Genomic DNA, 7,619 nt, shown 5'->3' with positions numbered 1-7,619 from the left:
TTTAGTATATCAAGTTGTACAACTGCCAACATACTCTAATTATTGGCTTTGTGTATAATATAATTTATTTGTGTATGTTTATATAATTTAAGTTTTAATAACAGCTGTATTTTATAGCCACTCCAAAAATTCTTTACAACTTAACATTAAGCTCTTGCAAGTGGTTCTTTAGCTCATCCCTGATTTGATATGAAATCTAATTTAAAAATGTTGGATCAACATTATAAAAACCAAAACACAACAAAACACATTGGTTCCCAGGAAACATACCTGCAACTTAGCTTTGGCTGATTGGTCATCATTTTGTGGTCTCTGTGACAGGAATGAGGAACAATGGAATAGATGTTATGCAATAAAGACCTCTGGAAGTTAGTGGAACTTCAGGTGGCTTTGCTACAGAGGCCTCCTGCCTGAATTTGGCAGCAGGAGGTATGTGGAATTCTCCCCATTCGGTATGCAGAGTTGGGTGCTACTGTGCCACGCCTCTGTGGAGGTATCCATGGGTGGTGCCTTGGTAGTAGGAGGGTACCAATTATGGCAAGGGATCTTTGTGCAAGTTCTTACTGAAGAGGAAAATTGGAAGCCACTTTATAAAGGTGGAGACACTTAGGAGACATCCCAAATGGGAATATCAGGATGGTTGGGGAGCTTTTTATGGAGAAGATTCTAGAAGCTCTGAAATCTTTGGTGAGGATGTGGTAAAGTCACATTACATTTGAAGGTGATCATATAATCTGCATCTCAACCTGGGATACTTTTTAGAAAGTGTTATTAATAAAACAGCCAGGATATCAAATAAAGATTGGGACTGTCCTGAACAATTCAGATGAATGCTCACTCTTCTTGTGAAGGATCTAATTCAGTGGTTCTGAAAGGGGACAGGTCATAACCTGAGAACAACGTTTTCAAAGTAGGCATATGTTTGGGCGTAGGGTGAGAGTGGGTGGAGAGGGCAGTTGTCTGTTAGAGTGTGGTGCCAGGAACAATGTGCATGCACTCTGTAGATGAGACTGTCTACCGCCCTGAAACCCACCCCCACATAAAAGCACTGACGATGGCAGAGGTACCAGTACGTGTGGTGGCAGAGCCTAGCGCAGGGTCTGGCACCGAGGAGGTGTAACTGTGGATTTATTGACTGACTGCCTGACTTCTGGTCTCTTGTTCTTTTCATGGGATTCTGGCGGTTTTTGGAGCAGAGCAGTTGGAAGGGTGTGTGTGTGTGTGTGTGTGTGTTGAATACTCACAGAATCCAGGGAGGGAGAAGCTGCTCTCACCATCCTTGAGGCGAGTCCCTCTCTAGACTGTGGCCTCCTGTAACTCACCTGTGTAAGTTCCTGGACCAATGGATACAATCCCCTTACCCCCATGTTGAGGCTGCCTTTGCTAAGAGCCACTTTGCAGGGGCTGGTGACGTGGTCTAGCAGATTGGGTCACTGCCTACAATGCCGGCATCCCATATGGGTGCCAGTTCAGGTCCTGGCTAGTACACTTCCGATCCAGCTCTCTGCAATCGCCTGGGAAAGCAGTGGAAGGTGGCCTAAGTCCTTGGTCCCCTGCATCTGCATGTGGACCCAGAAGAAGCTTCTGGCTCCTTGCTTCGAATTGGCTCAGCTCCAGCTGTTGCGGCCAATTGGGGAGCGAACCAGTGGATGGGAGACCTCTCTCTCTCTGCCTCTCATTCTCTCTCTGTGTAACTCTGCCTTTCAATTAAATAAATAAATCTTAAAAAAAAGGCTCCTGGCTGCTGTGTGGTTCAGTCCTGGCTGTTGCAGCCATTTAGGGAGTGAACCAACTGATGGAAGATCTCTCTGTCTCTCTCTCTCTCTCTCTTTCTGTAACTCTGAATTTCAAATAAATAAATAAGTAAATCTTTTTTTAAAGAAACCATTTTGCTTCAGGAAACTCTTGGATGGTAGTCCTAGCTCTGTTAGGGGCTGGGGGAAAAGGCTGTGTGAGACAGAGGGAGCGTGGACGCAAAGGATCATAAAACAGGGCATTCCAGTCACAGTCTAAAGGCGCACGTGACGCCAGGCCGCCTGCAACACAGGCGCCATATTTTCTGGTTCCAGTCTGTCAGTGAATAATGTGACACAGATGTTGCTGAATATTTTATGATTAACTTGCCTCAGGAGTCTCTAAATGTTTTATCATTTTCTGGGTAAAGAAAGCAAGCATCCAGGGCTGTGTGCTTTTAAGCAGCAAGCTCAGAATCATTGTAACTCCTTCTTGCCAGAATCACACTGTGAAGAGAAGACAATGGCAGAAAGGTGCAAGCTGCAGTTCAGTGTGAACAGGGCGAACACAGGAATGTAGCAGCTGACCAGAGGGTGCAGGCTCAGCTCAGGGTCTCTGAGAAGATTATCTGGCTTGAGCACGGACACGATCAGTCTTGAAAACGGAGGTTAACGTCTCCAGATGTCCCTAGGTAAAGGCTTCTTTGGCTCAGCTGTTTGCAAGAGATAAATTCATCTCAGGATCAGCTTTTGTGGGGATAAGCAGTGAATCTTCTTGGTATTCTGTTCTTAACCTACGTTTGCATTTTCCTAAGCAGCAGAGGGTGCTCTTCTGATAGCAATCCGGGTTCCCCTCGGAGGGAATGCCAGGTGCTCTAGGTGTGTGTGTCTACAAATCAGCTGGTAGACACAAGATATAGTTGGACAGCCGGGGAGGAATGGTGAAGCAGTGTAGAGTAACCATGAGGTCAGGAACTTAGGATTGTGGATTCGAGTCCCAGCGCTGCTTCTTGTCCTGGGTTGAATGACTTATGCTCTCCAGTTGCCTCACAGCGGTGGGGGACTTCCTTCTGCCAAGGGCCATTCGGATATTTATAACATCATTCATGGGCCATACAACATTATCAGCTTAAAAATTAGCCTGCTGTGGATTTATTGAATTTTGAGTCCCACATGCAGTTGCCTTGGCAGGGCCAGACCAAATGATTTCTCAGGCCTTAGATGGCCCCTGGGCTGAGTGTTCCCCACCCCTGCATAGTGATAAATTCTAACTATTGGTAAAGCCCTTGGCACAATGCATGCCCTATACCAAGTACTCAATAAATGTTAGCTTTTAAAACAAGAAACAAACGGCCTTGGGTTCCGACTGGGAGAAGAGAGGCAGAAAATGAACAGGAAGCCTGCTCACCTGCTCACACAGGACACTGAAATGACTCTTCGTGGAAAATATTACATAGGATAAGGTTTTGTGCACGACAGGGCTTCAAAAATATATTTTAGTGCAGAAATTTTTGATGTCCAGGAACAGGTTGTTTATAATATGTATTTCCATGAACCTTTTGAGGTGTCCTTATATAAACTCATTAATTGATTAAAAATAGTCCTTTTTAGATGTGAATACCTTTTGCTTATATCATTTTATGTTGAATTGCTGTCTGCAAGACGCTGGTTTCTTTTCACATCGGAACGATGTGACAATGTGATTTTCTGAAATCGCAGTTTGGAATCATTCCATGAAACAATCCTGTGGTTTTTCAGGGAGAAACGATACACCTAAGAATAAGATCAATTTGAAGAAAAGTGATAAACTGTTAGGAGGTGATTTCCAAACCTTGGGCCAGGTTTTGGTTCGGGAAATGCTGAGGAAATGGCTTCTTACCACTCTTCAGTTTGAATTATGGGAGATAGCCTTGACACCGTTGATAGACAAGGAGAGTTCTTATGGCTCTCAAGCTTTCAAGAATACCCCTATCTGGCCCTTTCTTCCCTCCCAAATGATTGAACAAAATATATTGAGGTAAGGCTAGGTTCTCAGCAATTTTACAAGCTTCTCAGGTGATTCTTATATTCATTCCACATGGTGACCCCCTTGAACTACAACTCATTTTACTGATGTGCAAAGGAGTTTTTGGTGATGGAGAGAGTAATCATCCATCTTCTATGAAGCGTCTGGAATGATAGCCTTAACTTACAAACCTAAGAGGCTAAAAACTTTCAATGCCCCTCCCTCCAGTTTCAAGGAAAAAGTCCAGGGTTTCAATTAAATGATGCCTTTTCAGGGTCTCTCCCCTGCTGCCTGTCGCACTTCCAGTTTCTATTCCCCTTACCTGTTTTCCCACACCTTCTCTCTAATCACACCCACTGTGTGCAGTTCTAGACGTAGCACGTCGCTGCACGGAGCCACACTTTAGCCAATGCTTTCCCTTCCTCCTGCTCGGTTGCCTTCATCTCTTTCATTTTCGAAATGCTGCTCATGCTGAGACGTACAGCTAGAGAGGGAACATTAGCTGTTGCCTCCCAGTGTCAAACATTGTGGATATTTTTTAAAGACCATGAAAGATCCTTTGTTCATCTTTCATTTCAAGCTCAAATGTCTTCCTGTCCAGATCGTTGTCATAAACATGCAAAGGAGGACCAAGTTTGAGGCAAAAGCGTGACAAGACGGCCACCAAGAGAGCATCTGAAGGTGATTAAGTTCAACTTTTGTGAAGCACTAAACATTCAGTGTAATTTGCTACCCTTGCAATCACCTTGGTTTATAGGTGAGGATAGAGCCAGAGAGAGAGCGAGTGAGTGAGCAAGTAAGTGCTGTGTTCTTGATAGCAATGCTAGAGCTCTGGTCTGCTGGCCGCAGGTCCTGTCTAGCTTATAGTGCACCGTGCAAATGGCCCCTTTCCTTTGTAAGTTCTATTGCATTCATTCTGGACAGTAATGAGCAATCTATATATGATGCAAAACAGAGAAAAGATCATTATCTAATTTTAAAAACTGCAGACTAGGAAGGGGCTGTAGAAAGATGAATCTCATTTCCTGTCTGCAGACGTGGGTGACAACCCCCCTTCCATGAAATGCAATCTCAACTCCAATGACACTCTCATCTGAGACCATGTACGGGACCACTAAGTCCCTGCCAGGCTTTTCTCTTTCCTCACATTGTTCTACAATGAAATTTTAACTCTGTTGCCTGTTTTCTCTCTCTAGGCTGTCTGGGTTTGTTTTACTCCTAGAAGCTTTCTAAAAAATAAAAGCATTTTCCCCAGCTCTATTTTCTAAACAAAGGGATTTTACTTGGACAAATGTCTATACTGAAATGTCAAAGTTATCCTTACGTAAGGCTAAGATGCAGGCTGAACCTTTCCTGTGGCCTGGAGGCCAGTTACTATCCTGGCTGGGATCCTGAAGGGTCCTTGTTGGGAGAAAGGTAGGTTTTGTTCACTCCCATGAACACTCTGGGCCCATTGATGTACTTTGGAGAGCATGGTGTGGTAAGCATATGGATCTGTTTTTGGCTCCTCTAAGGGGGGAGTTGTTTCTGACTCCTAGTTTCCATGGATCTTAAGAGACAACAAAAGCAGCTATGTTCACTTCTTTGCCAAGGGAGGGACTCACTGTTGGAAGAATGTCTTACACACATCCTACCAACAATAGGAATGAGAAAAGTTAGTAGAAATGATGAGGGGATAAGGGAGTATGGTCTGCAGGGTTATATCACGTTTTTTGATTGGCTGAAAGATGGCAGAGAATAGAAGAGAGGCTGGGAGGAGAGGGATGCCTGTATTTGTGAAGATGACTTTGCTTCCTTCCCGGCAGTATAAGCCCCCCATAGAGGAGGGGATTTCCCTCTGTCTTGCTGTTATGTTTGGTGACTCATGGTGGTTTATCAGGTGTAGGCAATTTCCTGGTCAGTGCTGCTCAGTGGCCAAGTAGGTCTGCATTCACGCTGTGGTCACAGACAGGGAAAACTCTTCTTGTTAAGCAAGAGAGTCTGTGTTGAAACCAAACTCATTCATTTCATTTTCGCACTTGTAAGATGGGACTGGAAAAATACATATTTATAATTAAATGGAACCATAAATATAAGATAAAATAAAACCATAAGAACTGAGAAAAATTAAATTATTTTTCTCTTTATAAAGGGAAGAAAAAAAACCCCTATTGGCTTATTTCAAATAGCAAGATTTCCAGTAATTTAAAAAAGTTTGCCTTTATATATAACTTTTAAGAAACACAATGTCATTCTATGTGCCTTTTTTTTTTTTTAAAAAAAGATTTATTTATTAAAAGGCAGTGTAACAGTCCCCATGGCCACCACACTGGAGACTGGCAAGCCCAGGAAGGGAGAGCCCTTTGAACTCCTAGGAATTTTAGATATTGAAACATTCCCTGTGCACAGGCTTCAATATCATATTGTTCATTAGATCTGTGGTGGCTGGCCTTGGATGTTTTTTGTTAACTAGTAGAATCAGAAGGTCTTATGATATTAGAGTAGGAGGATTGAGCTTGATGACTTTAGTATGCTGGTTCCACTATAGATACAATTATGCAAAGCAAAGAATCCAGGAAAGAATTGCCAGAGAAAGAATTACAAATAAGGTTTTACCTGAAAGTGCCCACCTCAATCCTGAAAGAAAAGAAACCAACAATAGCAGCAATTAAGACATCTCAAGCATAGTTCCCTGAAGAGTTGGGATCAACCACAAGAAGTATTTTATACAATAAGAAAGCTTTAAGCAAGCCAAACTCCCCACCGCCCCCCCCCCCCCCAAAAAAAAAGGGCAGAGTGACACAGAGAGAGAGAGAGAGGAGAGGAGAGAGGAGAGAGGAGAGAGGAGAGAGGAGAGAGGAGAGAGGAGAGAGGAGAGAGGAGAGAGGAGAGAGGAGAGATATATTGCTGGTTCATTCCCCAAATGGCCACAACACCTGCGTCTGGTACAACCTGAAGTCAGGATCCAGAAACTCCATCTGGGTCTCTTGACATGAGTGACAGTAGCCCAAGTATTTGGGCTGTGACCTGCTGCTTTCCCAGGTGCATTATCTTGGGGCTGGATCAGAAGGGGAGCAGCCAGGACTAGAATGAGTGCTCTGATATGTGATGCTGGTATCACAGGTGGTGGCTTAACATGCTGAGCCATGGCACAGACCATTATTCTGTGAATCTTACTTATAGTCTTTTTGTTATTCATTTTAAAGATATAGCAGAACTTAATGTGTATAGAAATCTAAGCAATCCATCTTTAAATATGAGAAAGTTCGTATTCATAAAATCCTTCCTTTCCATTCTGATTTCATGATATTCAGTAATTATTCCTAGCTGACTTATTATATGCTTTGGTGACAAGTTTGACTTAAATCCACAACTCATTAAATTTGTGTTTGGACATTAAATCTATGTATTGCTGTGTCTTTCCCTACCTGACTCTCTGGAGAGAGTGCTGTGGATATCGTCTTCATGATCTAGTTCTTAAAAAATCCTCAATATTCCAAAGAAGTTAATGAGTGGGAGGCATTACATTTATTACATTTGTTCTTTAAAACATTTTAAATAAGAAATGAATCCATTAAGCAATCTGCAAGGAAAGCCGTCTCTCTCAGGGATTTCTATTTTAATAAAATTCCTCAAATACACAGTTTTTCTTTTGTAATTTAATTTCTGCTGCAGACATCCATCTAATTTATTTGTGATTAATCATAGTTTTAATTTATGGTAAAATTAGTGGTCCATATTCATGAAGAGGCAATCTTATTTTTTTCCCTTACCTCATTCAATTTTCAATGAGTAAAGGGGCTTGGCGTTGTGGTATAGTGGGTTGGGCTGCTGCCTGTGATGCCGGCATCCCTTATGGGCACTGGTTTGGAACCTGGCTGCTTCACTTCTGATCCAGCTGC

General features: G+C 42.8%; 1 pseudogene; it reads left to right on the top strand.

Annotated features, from left to right (window-relative positions):
* Nucleotides 1-6,034: 6,034 nt before the first annotated feature.
* On the top strand, nucleotides 6,035-6,389 carry LOC133771218 (cytochrome c oxidase assembly protein COX20, mitochondrial-like; annotated as a pseudogene).
* Nucleotides 6,390-7,619: the final 1,230 nt, after the last annotated feature.

Source organism: Lepus europaeus, chromosome 12 (genome assembly GCF_033115175.1).
Source record: "Lepus europaeus isolate LE1 chromosome 12, mLepTim1.pri, whole genome shotgun sequence".
Classification (NCBI taxonomy): domain Eukaryota; kingdom Metazoa; phylum Chordata; class Mammalia; order Lagomorpha; family Leporidae; genus Lepus; species Lepus europaeus.
This window is presented reverse-complemented; position numbering and strand designations above follow the sequence as displayed.